The 13,028-nt window shown below is 34.3% G+C and overlaps 1 protein-coding gene across 1 annotated transcript in view; it reads right to left on the bottom strand.

The window, feature by feature from the left end:
- The window catches only part of LOC309965904 (protein MFI), a gene marked incomplete at both ends in the record, with an annotated part of 90,053 nt that overhangs the window by 32,305 nt on the left and 44,720 nt on the right, over positions 1 to 13,028 (bottom strand).

Here is a 13,028-nt window from a genome sequence, read left to right as displayed (position 1 = left end):
TAAATTGTTCAGCCTGAAAGACAACATTAGTTTTGCATAATTTTCTCCTGGCTAAAAATTACACACACACACACACACACACACACACACACACACACACACAAACACATGGTCCCTGACTTATGATGGTTTGACTTACAATTTTTCATCTTTATGATGGTGCAAAAGTGGTACATATTCAGTAGAAACCATACTACTAATTTTGAATTTTGATCTTTCCCCAGGCTAGTGATACACTGTATGATACTCACTCTGTCCTGTGATGCTGGGTAGCAGCAATGAGAGAGACAGAGAACACAAAATACTAATATCAGAAATGAAAGACGGGTCATCACTACTGATTCCGTGGACACTAAAATGATAATGAACAAATATTATGAATAATGTTATGCTCACAAATTTGATAACCTAAATAAAATGGATTGATTCCTTGAAAGATAAAACCTACCAAACCTCACATAAGGAGAAATAGACAATATGAATAGATCGATAGCTATTAAAGAAATTTAATGAATAATTCACCTTTCAAAGTAGAAAACACCAGACCCAGATTTGTCCACTGGTTAATTCTATCAAACATTTAAGGAAGACAGCATAGTGGAAATCACCCAAGCTGAACAGAGAAAAGAGAAAAGAATTTTAAAAATGAGGATAGCTTAGGAGACTTCTAGGACAACATGAAGCATACTAACATTTGCATTATAGGGGGTCCCAGAAGGAGAAAAAAGAGAGAAACCAGCAGAGAATTTATTTAAGGAAGTAATATTTGAAAACTTCCCTAACCTGGAGGAGGAAACAGTCATCCAGGTCCAGGAAGCATAGAGAGTCCAAAACAAGATAAACCCCAAGAGGTCCACAACAAGACACATTATAACTAAAATAGAAAAAATTAAGGATAAAAGAGAATCTTAAAAACAGCAAGGGAAAACCCACTAGTTACATGCAAGGGAACTCCCATAAGACTATCAGCTGACTTTTCAGCAGAAACTTTGCAGGCCAGAAGGGTGTGGCAGAATATATTCAAAGTAATAAATGGAAAAAAACCTACAACCAAAATTACTCCACCTGGCAAGGCTATCATTCAGATTTGAAGTAGGTATAGAGGTTACAGACAAGCAAAGGTAAAAGAGCTCAGCACCACTAAACCAACTTTACAAGAAATGTTAGAGGGACTTCTCTAAGTGGAAAAGAAAATACCACAACCAAAAATATAAAAATTATGAAAGGAAAAATCCAAACACACAGTAAAGCTAGTAGATCAACCATGTATAAATGCACAATAAAGGTAGTAGATCAACCATGTATATAAGACAAAAGTAGTAAAATATCTAAATTCACAATAAGGAGTTAAGGGATTCAAAAAACAAAAAGATGTAAAATATATCAAAACCATGAAACATGGTGGCAGAAGTACAAATGCAGGTTTGTTAGAATGCTTTCAAACTTAAGGGATCTTCAAATTAAAAAAACATACATGTAGACACACACACCTCATGGTAATCACAAACCAAAAACCTATAATAGATACACACACAAAAAAGGAGAAAGAAAGCCAAAAAAAAATAAAGATAGCCATCAAATCACAAAGGAGGAGGGCAAAAGAAGAAAGGAAAAAAAAAAAAGAACTTCAAAAACTACCAGAAAACAGTGAACAAATGGTAATAAATACATATTTATCAATAATTACTTTAGGGACTTCCCTGGTGGTCCAGTGGTAAACAATCTGCCTTACAATGCAGGGTACTCTGGTTCAATCCCTGGTCAGGGAACTAAGATCCCACATGCCATGGGGCAACTGAGCATGCATGCCAAAACTACTGAGCTCATGCACCTCAACTAGAGAGCCTGCGTGCCACAAACTACAAAGCCCATGCACTCTGGAGCCCATGCATCACAGCTAGAAAAGAGAAAACTCTCACGCTACAACTAGAGAGAAACCCACATGCCTCAACGAAGATCCCACATGCTGCAACTAAGACCTGACTCAGCCAAAAAATAAAATTTTTAAAAATTTTAAAAATAATTACTTTAAATGTAAATGGAATATTACTCAGCCATAAAAAGAATGAAATTGGGTCATTTATAGAGATGTGGATGGGCCTAGAGTCTGTCATACAGAGTGAAGTAAGTCAGAAAGAGAAAAACAAATATTGTATATTAACACATATATGTGGAATCTAAAAAAATGGTACAGATGAACCTCTTTGTAGGGCAGCAATAGAGATGCAGACGTAGAGAATGGGCAGGTGGACATGGTGGGGAAGGGGAGTGTGGGATGAATTGGGAGATTAGGATTGACATATATACACTACTATGTGTAAAATAGCTAGCTAGTGGGAACCTGTTATCTTTCCCTGTTATAGCATGAGGAGGTCAGCTCAGTGCTCTGTGATGACCTAGATGGGTTGGATGGGGGGTGGGTGGGAAGGAGGTCCAAGAGGGAGGGCTATACATATAGCTGATTCACCTCGGTGTACAGCAGAAAATAATACAACATTGTAAAGAAGTTATACTTCAATTAAAAAAAATCTGTATAGGAGAGGAAATTTCCACCTCAAAGGTGGGGTAGTCCACAAACATAGGAAGATGCACAGAAGTTGGGCAGTAAAAAGTGGGAAAATAAAATGCCCACCTGTGAGAAAAAAATATATATATATGGACACAGATATACACAACTCATGGTAATCACAAACCAAAAATAATATATACACACACAAAAAAAGGAGAAAGGAACCCAAAATAACATAACGATAGCCATCAAGTCACAAGGGAAGAGAGCAAAAGAAGAAAGGAGCAAAAAAGAACTACAACAGCAAACGATGAACAAATGGTAATAAATACATATTTATTAATAATTACTTTAAATGTAAATAGACTAAATGCTCCAATTGAAAGATATATGGTGGCTGAATGGATACAAAAACAAGACTCTACAAGAGACCCACTTCAGATCTAGGGACACGTACAGACTGAAAGTGAGGAGATGGAAAAGGTATTCCATTCAAATGGAAATCAAAAGAAAGCCAGGTAGCAATACTTAGACTAAATAGACTTTAAAACAAGGACTGTAACAAGAGACAAGGAAGGACAGTGCATAATGATGAAGAGATCCATCCAAAAAGAAGATAAAACAATTGTAGGAACACTTAAATATATAAAGCAAATAATAACAGACATAAAGGGAGAAATTGACAGTAACACAATAACAGTAGGGGACTTTAACACCCCATTTACATCAAAGATAGATCATCCAGACAGAAGATCAATATGAAAACACTGACCTTAAATGACACATTAAACCAGATGGAGTTAAACATAGAGTACATTCCATCCAAAAGTAGCTGAATACACATTCTTTTCAAGTGCATGTGGAACGTTCTCCAGGATAGATCACATGCTAGGCCACAAAACAATTGTCAATAAATTTAATAAGATTGAAATCATATCAAACATCTTTCCAATCACAACATTATGAGAAAAAACTGCAAAAAACACAAACATGGGAAGGCTAAAGAATATGCTACTAAACAACTAATGGATCAGTGAAGAAATCAAAGAGGAAATCAAAAAAATACCTAGAGACAAATGAGAATGAAAACACAATGACCCAAAACCTATGGGACACAGCAAAAGCAGCTCTAAGAGGGAAATTTATAGAGGTACAATCCTTCCCTAGAACATGAGAAAAATCTCAAACAATCTAACCTTACATCTAAAAGAACTAGAAAAAGAAGAACAAAACCAGAAGTTAATAGAAGGAAAGAAATCATAAAGATCAGAGAAGAAATTAATGAAATAAAGACCAAAAAATAAAAACATGAAAGATTAATGAAACTAAGAGGTGGTTCTTTGAAAAGATAAACAAAATTGATAAAACTTTATCCAGATTCATCAAGAAAAAAAGAGAAAGGGCTCAAATATATAAAATCAGAAATGAAAGAAGTTACAACTGATACCACTGAAACACAAAGGCTCATAAGAGATTACTACAAACAACTATGCACCAATAATATGGACAACTTAGAAGAAATAAATTCCCAGAAACATACAGTATCCCAAGAATGAATCAGGAAGAAATAGAAAATATGTACAGACCAATTACCAGTGATGAAATTGAATCAGTAATTTAAAAACCCCCAACAAACAAAAGTTCAGGGCCAGACAGCTTCACAGGTGAATTCTGCCAAACAGTTAGAGAAAGGTTATCTTTGATCATTCTCAAACTACTCCAAAATGAAAGAGAAGAGGATAGAATGCTTCCAAACTCATTCTATGAAGCCAATATCATTCTGATACTTAAACCAAACAAAGACACCACATAAAAAGAAAATTACAGGCCAATATCATTGATGAATACAGATGCAAAAATCCTCAACAAAATATTAGCAAACTGAATTCAACAATACATTAAAAGTATCATATATAATAGCTGTGTGACTTTGGGAAAATCATATAACCTCTTTATGTCTCAGTTTTATCAGCTGGAAAATAGTAATATCTAGCCCATAGATATTGCTTGGTGATAAATAAATGAGATAATGTCTGTGTGAAGCAATGGCACATAGTAGATACTCAGTAAAAAAAACAAAAAAGTATCATATACAATGATCAAGTGGAATTTATCCCAGGGATTCAAGAATAATTCAATACCTATGAATCAATCAATGTGATACACCACAGTGATATATTGGAGAATAAAATTCACATGATTATCTCAATAGATGCAGAAAAACTTTTGAAAAATTCAAATCAATTTATGATAGAAAAAATCTCAACAGAGTGGGTATAGAGGGAACATACCTCTACATAATAAAGGCCATATATGAAAAACTTACAGCCAATATCATACTCAATGGTGAAAAGCTGAAAGCATTTCCTCTAAGATCAGGAACAGGATAAGGATGCCCACTCTCACCACTTTCATTCAACATAGTATTGTAAGTCCTAGACACAGCAATCAGATGAGAAAAAGAAATAATCCAAATTGGAAAGGAAGAAGTAAAACTTTCACTGTTTGTGGATGACATGATACTATACATAAAAAGTCCTAAAGACCACCAAAAAACTATGAAAGCTAATTAAGGAATTAAGTAAAATTTCAGGATATAAAAATAATGTACAGAAATCTGTTGGGCTTCTATACACTAACAATGAACTATCAGAAAGAAAAATTAAGGAAACAATCCTACTTACAATTATACCAAAAAGCACAAAATATGTAGGATAAAATCTAACCAAGGAAGTAAAAGACCTGTACTTGGAAAACTATAAGACACTGATTTAAGAAACTGAATATGACACACATAAAAAATAGAAAGATATATTCTGCTCATGGAATTAATATTTCTAAAATGGGGAATTCCCTGGTGGTCCAGTGGTTAGGACTCAGTGCTTTCACTGCCAAAGGAACAGGTTCAATCCCTGGTCAGGGAACAAAGATCCCACAAGCCACGCACCCCCCCCCCAAAAAAATGGCCATATTATCCAAAGCAATCTACAGACTCAGTGCAATCTCTATCAAAATACCAATGGCATTTTTCACAGAACAAGCACAAATAATTTTAAAATGTGTATGGAAACACAAATGACCCTGAACAGTCAAAGCAATCTTGAGAAAAAAGAACAAAGCTGGGGGAATCATCCTCCCTGACTTCAGACTATACTACAAAGCTACAGTAATCAAAATAGTATGGTAGAGGCACAAAAACAGAGACATAGATCAATGGAACAGAATAGAGATCCCAGAAATAAATCCATGCACCTTTGGTCAATTAATCTATGACAAAGGAGTCAAGAACAAACAATGGAGAAAAGACAGTCCCTTCAATAAACAGTGCTGGGAAAACTGGACAGCCACATGTAAAATAATGAAATAAGAACATTCTCTAACACCATATACAAAAATAAAATGGATTAAAGACCTAAATGTAAGACCAAATACTATAAAACTCCTAGAGGAAAACATAGGCAGAACACTCTTTGACATAAATTGTAGCAGTATTTTTTTTTTTGATCTGTCTCCTACAGCAAAGGAAACAAAAGCAAAAATAAATGGGACCTAATTAAACTTAAAAGCTTTTGCACAGCAAAAGAAACCATCAACAAAACAAAAAGACAATCTATGGAAGAAAATATTTGCAAATGATATGACTGAAAAAAGATAATATCCAAAATATATACAGAGCTCATAAAACTCAAACAAGCAACCTAATTAAAAAGTGGGTATTTCCCCCACTTTTGGAAAATGAATAGACATTTTTCCAAAGACATACAGGTGGCTAACAGTCACATGAAAAGATGCTCAACACTGCTAGTCATTAGAGAAATGCAAATCAAATCCACAATGAGATATCATCTCACACCTGTCAGAATTGTTATCATCAAAAAGAACACAAATAACAAATGTTGGCAAGGCTGTGGAGAGAAGCAAACCCTTGCTCACTGTTGGTGGAATGTAAATTGGTACAGCTAATGTGGAAAACAGGATAGAAGTTTCTCAAAAAATTAAAAATAGAACTGCCATATGACCCAGCAATTCCACTCCTGAGTACATATCCAAAAAAACGAAAAACACTAGATTGAAAATATACATGCACCCCAATGTTCACAGCTGGATTATTTACAATAGCCAAGATATGGAAGCAACATGTATCCATCAACAGATGAATGAACAAAGAATATGTTTATATGTATATATACATAATAGAATCCTCAGCAGCCATTAAAAAATGCAATTTTTCCATTTGTAAAAACATGAATGGACCTAGAGAGTATTATGTTAAGTGAAATAAGTCAGACATAGAAAGACAAATACTCTATATTATCACTTATATGTGGAATCTAAAAAATAAAACAAATAAATGTATATAATAAAACAGAAACAGGTCCACAGATATAGGGAACAAACTAGTGATTACCAGTGAGGAGAGGTAAGGGGGAGGGGAAATATGGAGGAGGGGACTAAGTGGTACAAACTATTATGTACGAAATAAGCTTCAAAGATATATAGTACAACACAAGGAATATAGCCAACATTTAATAGTACCTATAAAAGGAGTATAACCTTTAAAAATTGTGAATCACTCTGTTGTACACCTGTAACTTGTATAACATTGTACATCACCTATACTTCAATTAAGGGAATAAAAAAACCCATAATGTACCACCTCATACCTGTCAAAATGGCTTTTGTCAAAAAGATAACAAATAACAAGTGTTGGAGAGAATGTGGAGAAAAAAGGAACCCTTATGCACTATTGTTGGGAATGTAAATTGGTGCAGCCACTGTAGAAAACAGAATGGAGATTTCAAAAAATTAAAAATGGAATTAACATACGATCCAGTAATTCCACTACTAGGTATTAATCTGAAAAAATTAAAATACTAATTAGAAAAGATACATGCACCCCTATGTTCATTACAGCATTATTTATAATAGCCAAGATATGGAAGCAACCTAAGTGCCCATGATTAGGTGAATGGATAAAGAAGATGTGGTACATATATATAATGGAATATTACTCAGCCATAAAAAGAAGGAAATCTTGCAATTTGCAACAACATGGATGAATGTAGAGGATATTATGCTAAGTGAAACAAGTCAGACAGAAAGACAAATACTGTATCATTTCATTTATTTGTGGAATCTAAAAAAAACACAAATGAACAAATAGAACAGAACAGAAAGAGAGTTGCAGATACAGAGAACAAATGAGTTGCTGCCAGAAGGGAGGGAGGTGGGAGAAGAGAGAATAGGTGAGGGAGATAAAGAGGTACAAAATTCCAGCTGCAAAATAAATGAGTCACACGTGTGAAATGTACAGTGTGGGCAAAATAATCAATAATTATGTAATATCTTTGTATAGTGATATCAAATCTACACTTAGGCTTCCCTGGTGGCACAGTGGTTAAGAATCCGCCTGCCAATGCAGGGGACATGGGTTTGAGCCTTGGTCCGGGAAGACCCCACATGCCATGGAGCAACTAAGCCCGTGCGCCACAACTACTGAGCCTGCACTCTAGAGCCCACGAGCCACGAATACTGAAGCCCACACACCTAGAGCCCATGCTCCATAACAAGAGAAACCACCACAATGAGAAGCCCGCACAACACAACCAAGACCCAACACAGCCATAAATAAATAAATCTATCTACACTTATAGTGGTGATCATTTTGAAATGTGTAGACATATTGAATCACTATATTGTGTAACAGGAAGTAACACAGTGTTGTAGGTCAATTATAATAAAATACAAACTCACAGAAAAAGAGATCAGATTTGCAGTTACCAGAGGCTGGGGGAGGGGGAGGGGGAGCTGGATGAAGGCAGAGAAAAGGTACAAACTTCCAGTTATAAGGTAAATAAATACTAGAGATGTAATGTAAAACATGATAAATATAATTAACACTACTGTATATTATATATGATAGTTAAGAGAGCAAATCCTAAGAGTTCTCATTACAAGGAAAAAATACTTTTTTTCTATTTCTTTAGCTCTGTATCTGTATGAGAGGATGGATGTTCTTTAAACTTATTGTGGTAATCATTTCATCATGTATGTAAGGCAAAATCATTATACTGTACACATCATACAGTGCTGTATGAGAATTATATCTCAATAAAATTAGAAGAAAAAAAAAGAACTACCATAAAATCCAGCAATACCCAAAGAAAATAAAAACACTAATTCAAAAAGATATTTGCCAACCCTATGTTCATTACAGAATTATTTACAATAGCCAAGATATGGAAACAACCTAAGTGTCCATGCATAGATGAATGGATAAAGAAGATGTGGTAATGGAATATTAGCGATAAAAAGAATGAATTCTTGCCGTTTTTAACAATATGGGTGGGTCTAGAGGGTATTATGCTAAGTTAAATAAGATAGAGAAAGACAAATAATGTATGATTTTACTTACATCTGGAATCTGAAAAACAAAACAAACGAACAAACCTAATAAAATAGAAACAGACTCATAGATACAGAGAACAAACTGGTGGTTGCCAGAGAGGATGAGGGGGTGGAGGGATGAGCAAAATAGGTGAGGGAAATTAAGAAGTACAAACTTCCAGTTATTAAATAAATAAGTCAGGGGATATAATGTACAACATAGGGAATATAGTCAATAATATTTTAATAATTTTGTATGGTGACAAATGGTAACTAGACTTATCATGGTGATCATTTTGTAGTGTATAAAATATGGAATCACTGTGTTGCACTATGTTGCACACCCAAAACTAATAAACTAATATAAGTCAATTATACTTCAATTTAAAAAAACTGATGAGGAATAACTCCAAGTTAAGGCAAGTAGAAAAGGAACAGAAGGAGGGGACTTCATGGTGTTTCTTCTGTTTCTGTACAATTTTATTTTTGAAAAGAAGTCCCCAAGAAAAACCTTCAGCAAACTAGAATAGACAGGAACTTCCTCAACTTGATAAAGAACATCTACAAGAAACTTACAGATATCATACTTAATGGTGAGAAACTAGTCCCCTGACTATTCCTACTCAGCATCATACTGGAATCCTAGATAATTCAGTAAGATAAGGAAAGAAATGTGCAAAAATTGAGAACAGAAATAAGAAACTATCTTTGTTCACAGATAACATGAGTGTTTATATAAAATATCTCAGTGAACCAACAAAGAAACTCCTGGAACTAATAAGCAATTATAATAATGTTGGAGGATACAATGTTAACATAACAAAAGTCAACTGTGTACACCAGCAATGGACAATTGGAATTTGAAATTAAAAGCACAATGCTATTTACATTAGTGCCACAAAAGTAAAATACTTAGGTATAGATCTAAGAAAATATGTAAAAGTCTATATGAGGAAAACTACAACACTGTGATGAAAGAAATAAAAGAAGATCTAAATGAAAGACGAGTTAGTCCATATACCTGGATAGGAAGACTCAATATTGTCAAGATGTCCATTCTTCCCAACTTGATTTACAAATTCAATGAAATCCCAATCAAATTCCCAGAAAGTTATTTTGTAGGAATGGACAAACCGATTTTAAATTTTACATGTAAAGGTAAAAGACCTAAAATAGTCAACATAATATTGAAGGAGAAGAACAAAGTTGGTGTTGTGACACTACCCAACTCGAGACTTTTATTAAGCTGTGATAATCAAGACAGTGTAGGGGCTTCCCTGGTGGTGCACTGGTTAAGAATCCACCTGCCAATGCAGGGGACACGGGTTCGAGCCCTGGTCCAGGATGATCCCACATGCCGCGGAGCAACTAAGCCTGTGAGCCACAACTACTTAGCCCGTGTGACACAACTACTGAAGCCCAAGTGCCTAAAGCCCATGCTCTACAACAAGATAAGCCACCATGAGGAGAAGCCTGTGCACCACACAAAGAGTAGCCCCACTCACTGCAATTACAGAAATCCCATGTGCAGCAACGAAGATCCAACACAGCCAAAAATAAATAAATAAATAGATTAATTAATTAATTAATTAATTAAAAAGACAGTGTGGTATGGGTGAAAGAATAAATAAAAAGGCCATTGTAACAGAAGAAAGAGCCAGGAAATAGGCTCCCACATAAATATAGTTAACATATCATTGACAAAAGGGCAAAGGCAATTCAATGGAGAAAGGATGGTCTTTAATAAATGGTGATGGAACAAATGAACATCCCATGCAAAATTTAAGAAAAATGAATCTAGACAGAAATTTTACACTTTCACAAAAATAAACTGAAATTGGTTCATAGATCTAAATGTAAAATTCAAAAATACAGACCTCCTGGAAGATAACATAGGAGTAAATCTAGGTGACCTTGGGTTTGTTGATGATTTTTAGATACAAAATCAAAAGCATAACTCATGAAAGAAAAAATAATGGAAAGGATGGACTTCATTAAAATTAATGTTCTGTGATGAACACTGCTAAGAGAATGAAAAGAGAAGTCTCAGAAGGAAAAAAAATCTTTGCTGAATATACATCTGTTAAAAGACTGCTATCCAGAATATAGAAAGAACCCTTAAAACTAAACAATAAGAAGATGGGCAGCTTAATTTAAAAAATGGGCAAAGATATGAAACGCTACCTCACCAAAGAAGATAGAGAGATAGCCAATTAACAAATGAAAATATGTTCAACATATATGTCAAAAGGAAGGTGTAGATTAAAACATGAGATACCTCTAAATAATACGAGAATGGCTAACATCTAAACACTGACAACATCAAATGTTAGTTAGACTATGGAGCAATAGGAACTCTCATTCATTGCTGGTTGGAATGCAAAATGGTATAATTACTTTGGAAGATAGCTTGGCAGTTTCTTACAAAACTAAACATAGTCTTACCATATAATCCAGCAAAAGAGAATTTAAAAGTACAACAGCAAGAATATATGTCAGAAAGGGTAAAGGGATATAAGTACATTGTCTGGGAAGAGATAAAAATGCCAATCTTTATATGATTTTCATAATTCAAATATGCATGTTGCAATATCTTGTATAAGCATAAAAGAATGATAATAGAGAGGGGAAGTTTTAAGAATAAAAATAATAAGCCCAAAACAAGGCAGAGTATATATAAGTCCCAAAATATCAGTAAGTACATTAAATGTGAATACATTAAGTGCTCCAACAAAAGACACAGAGCATCATACTGGATAAAACTATTAACTAGCAATATACTGCCTAAGAAAGACACAGATAAAATATGGAGATTCACAATGTTGAAAGTAAAATAATGGGAAAGATACAACATACAAGCAATAATGAAAAATAGTGGTGTGGCTACATTAGTTTCAGAGATTTTGGACCATAAGACAAAGAGTATTACTAGAGATAAAGTGAGACACTTCAAAGTAATATAACGTTCAATTGACAAGAAAGATATAATGATCCAAAATTGGTTTTCAGTTAACACACAGCCTCAAATTATACAAACTACCAGAAAAATACACAAATCTTTGATGATAGAGGGGGATTTTATTTTATATAAATTGGAGTATTGTTGATTTACAATGTTGTGTTAGTTTAAGGTGTACAGTAAAGTGAATCAATTATCATATACATATATACACTATTTTTATATTCTTTTCCCATATAGATCATTAGAATACTGAATAGAATTCCCTATGCTATGCCATATGTCCTTATTAGTTATCTATTTTATATATAGTAGTGTGTATTTGTCAATCCCAATTTCCCAGTTTATCTGTCCCCCTGCCCCTTTCCTCCCTACTAACCATAAGTTTGTTTTCTGCATATGTGACTCTACTTCTGTTTTAGAAATGAGTTCTTTTGTGCCATACTTTTTATATTCCACATATAAATGATAACATATGATATTTATCTTTGTCTGACTTACTACACTCAGAATGACAATCTCTAGGTCCATCGATGTTGCTGCAAATGGCATTATTTCATTCTTTTTTATGGCTGAGTAATATTCCATTATATATATGAACCACATCTTCTTTATCCATCCCTCTGTCAATGGACATTTAGGTTGCTTCCATATCTTGGCTATTGTAAATAGTGCTGCAATGAAAACTGGGGTGCATGTATCTTTTAAAATTATGTTTTTCTCCAGACATATGTCTAGGAGTCCAATTGCTGGATCATTTTACCATAGTTCTATATTTAGTTTTTTAAGGAACCTCCATACTCTTCTCCACAACGATTGTACCACTTTACATTCCACCAACAGTGTAGGATTGTTCCCTTCTCTCCACACCCTCTCCAGCATTTACTCTTTATAGATTTTTTGATGATGGCCATTCTGACTGGTGTGTGAGGTGATACCTCATTGTAGTATTGATTTGCATTTCTCTAATAATTGGTGATGCTGAGCATTTTTCATGTGGTTTTTGGCCATCTGTATGTCTTCTTTGGAGAAATGTCTGTTTTGACCTTCTGCCCATTTTTCAGTTGGGTTGTTAGTTTTTTTTGATATAGAGCTACATGAGCTGTTTGTATACTTTGGAGATTAACCCCATGTCAGTCACATCGTCTGCAAATATTTTCTCCCATTCTCTGT

This window comes from Leucopleurus acutus (genome assembly GCF_964270905.1).
Source record: "Leucopleurus acutus genome assembly, chromosome: 8".
Lineage (NCBI taxonomy): Eukaryota > Metazoa > Chordata > Mammalia > Artiodactyla > Delphinidae > Leucopleurus > Leucopleurus acutus.
The sequence above is the reverse complement of the archived record's forward strand: the minus strand, read 5'-3'. Positions and strand labels throughout refer to the sequence as shown.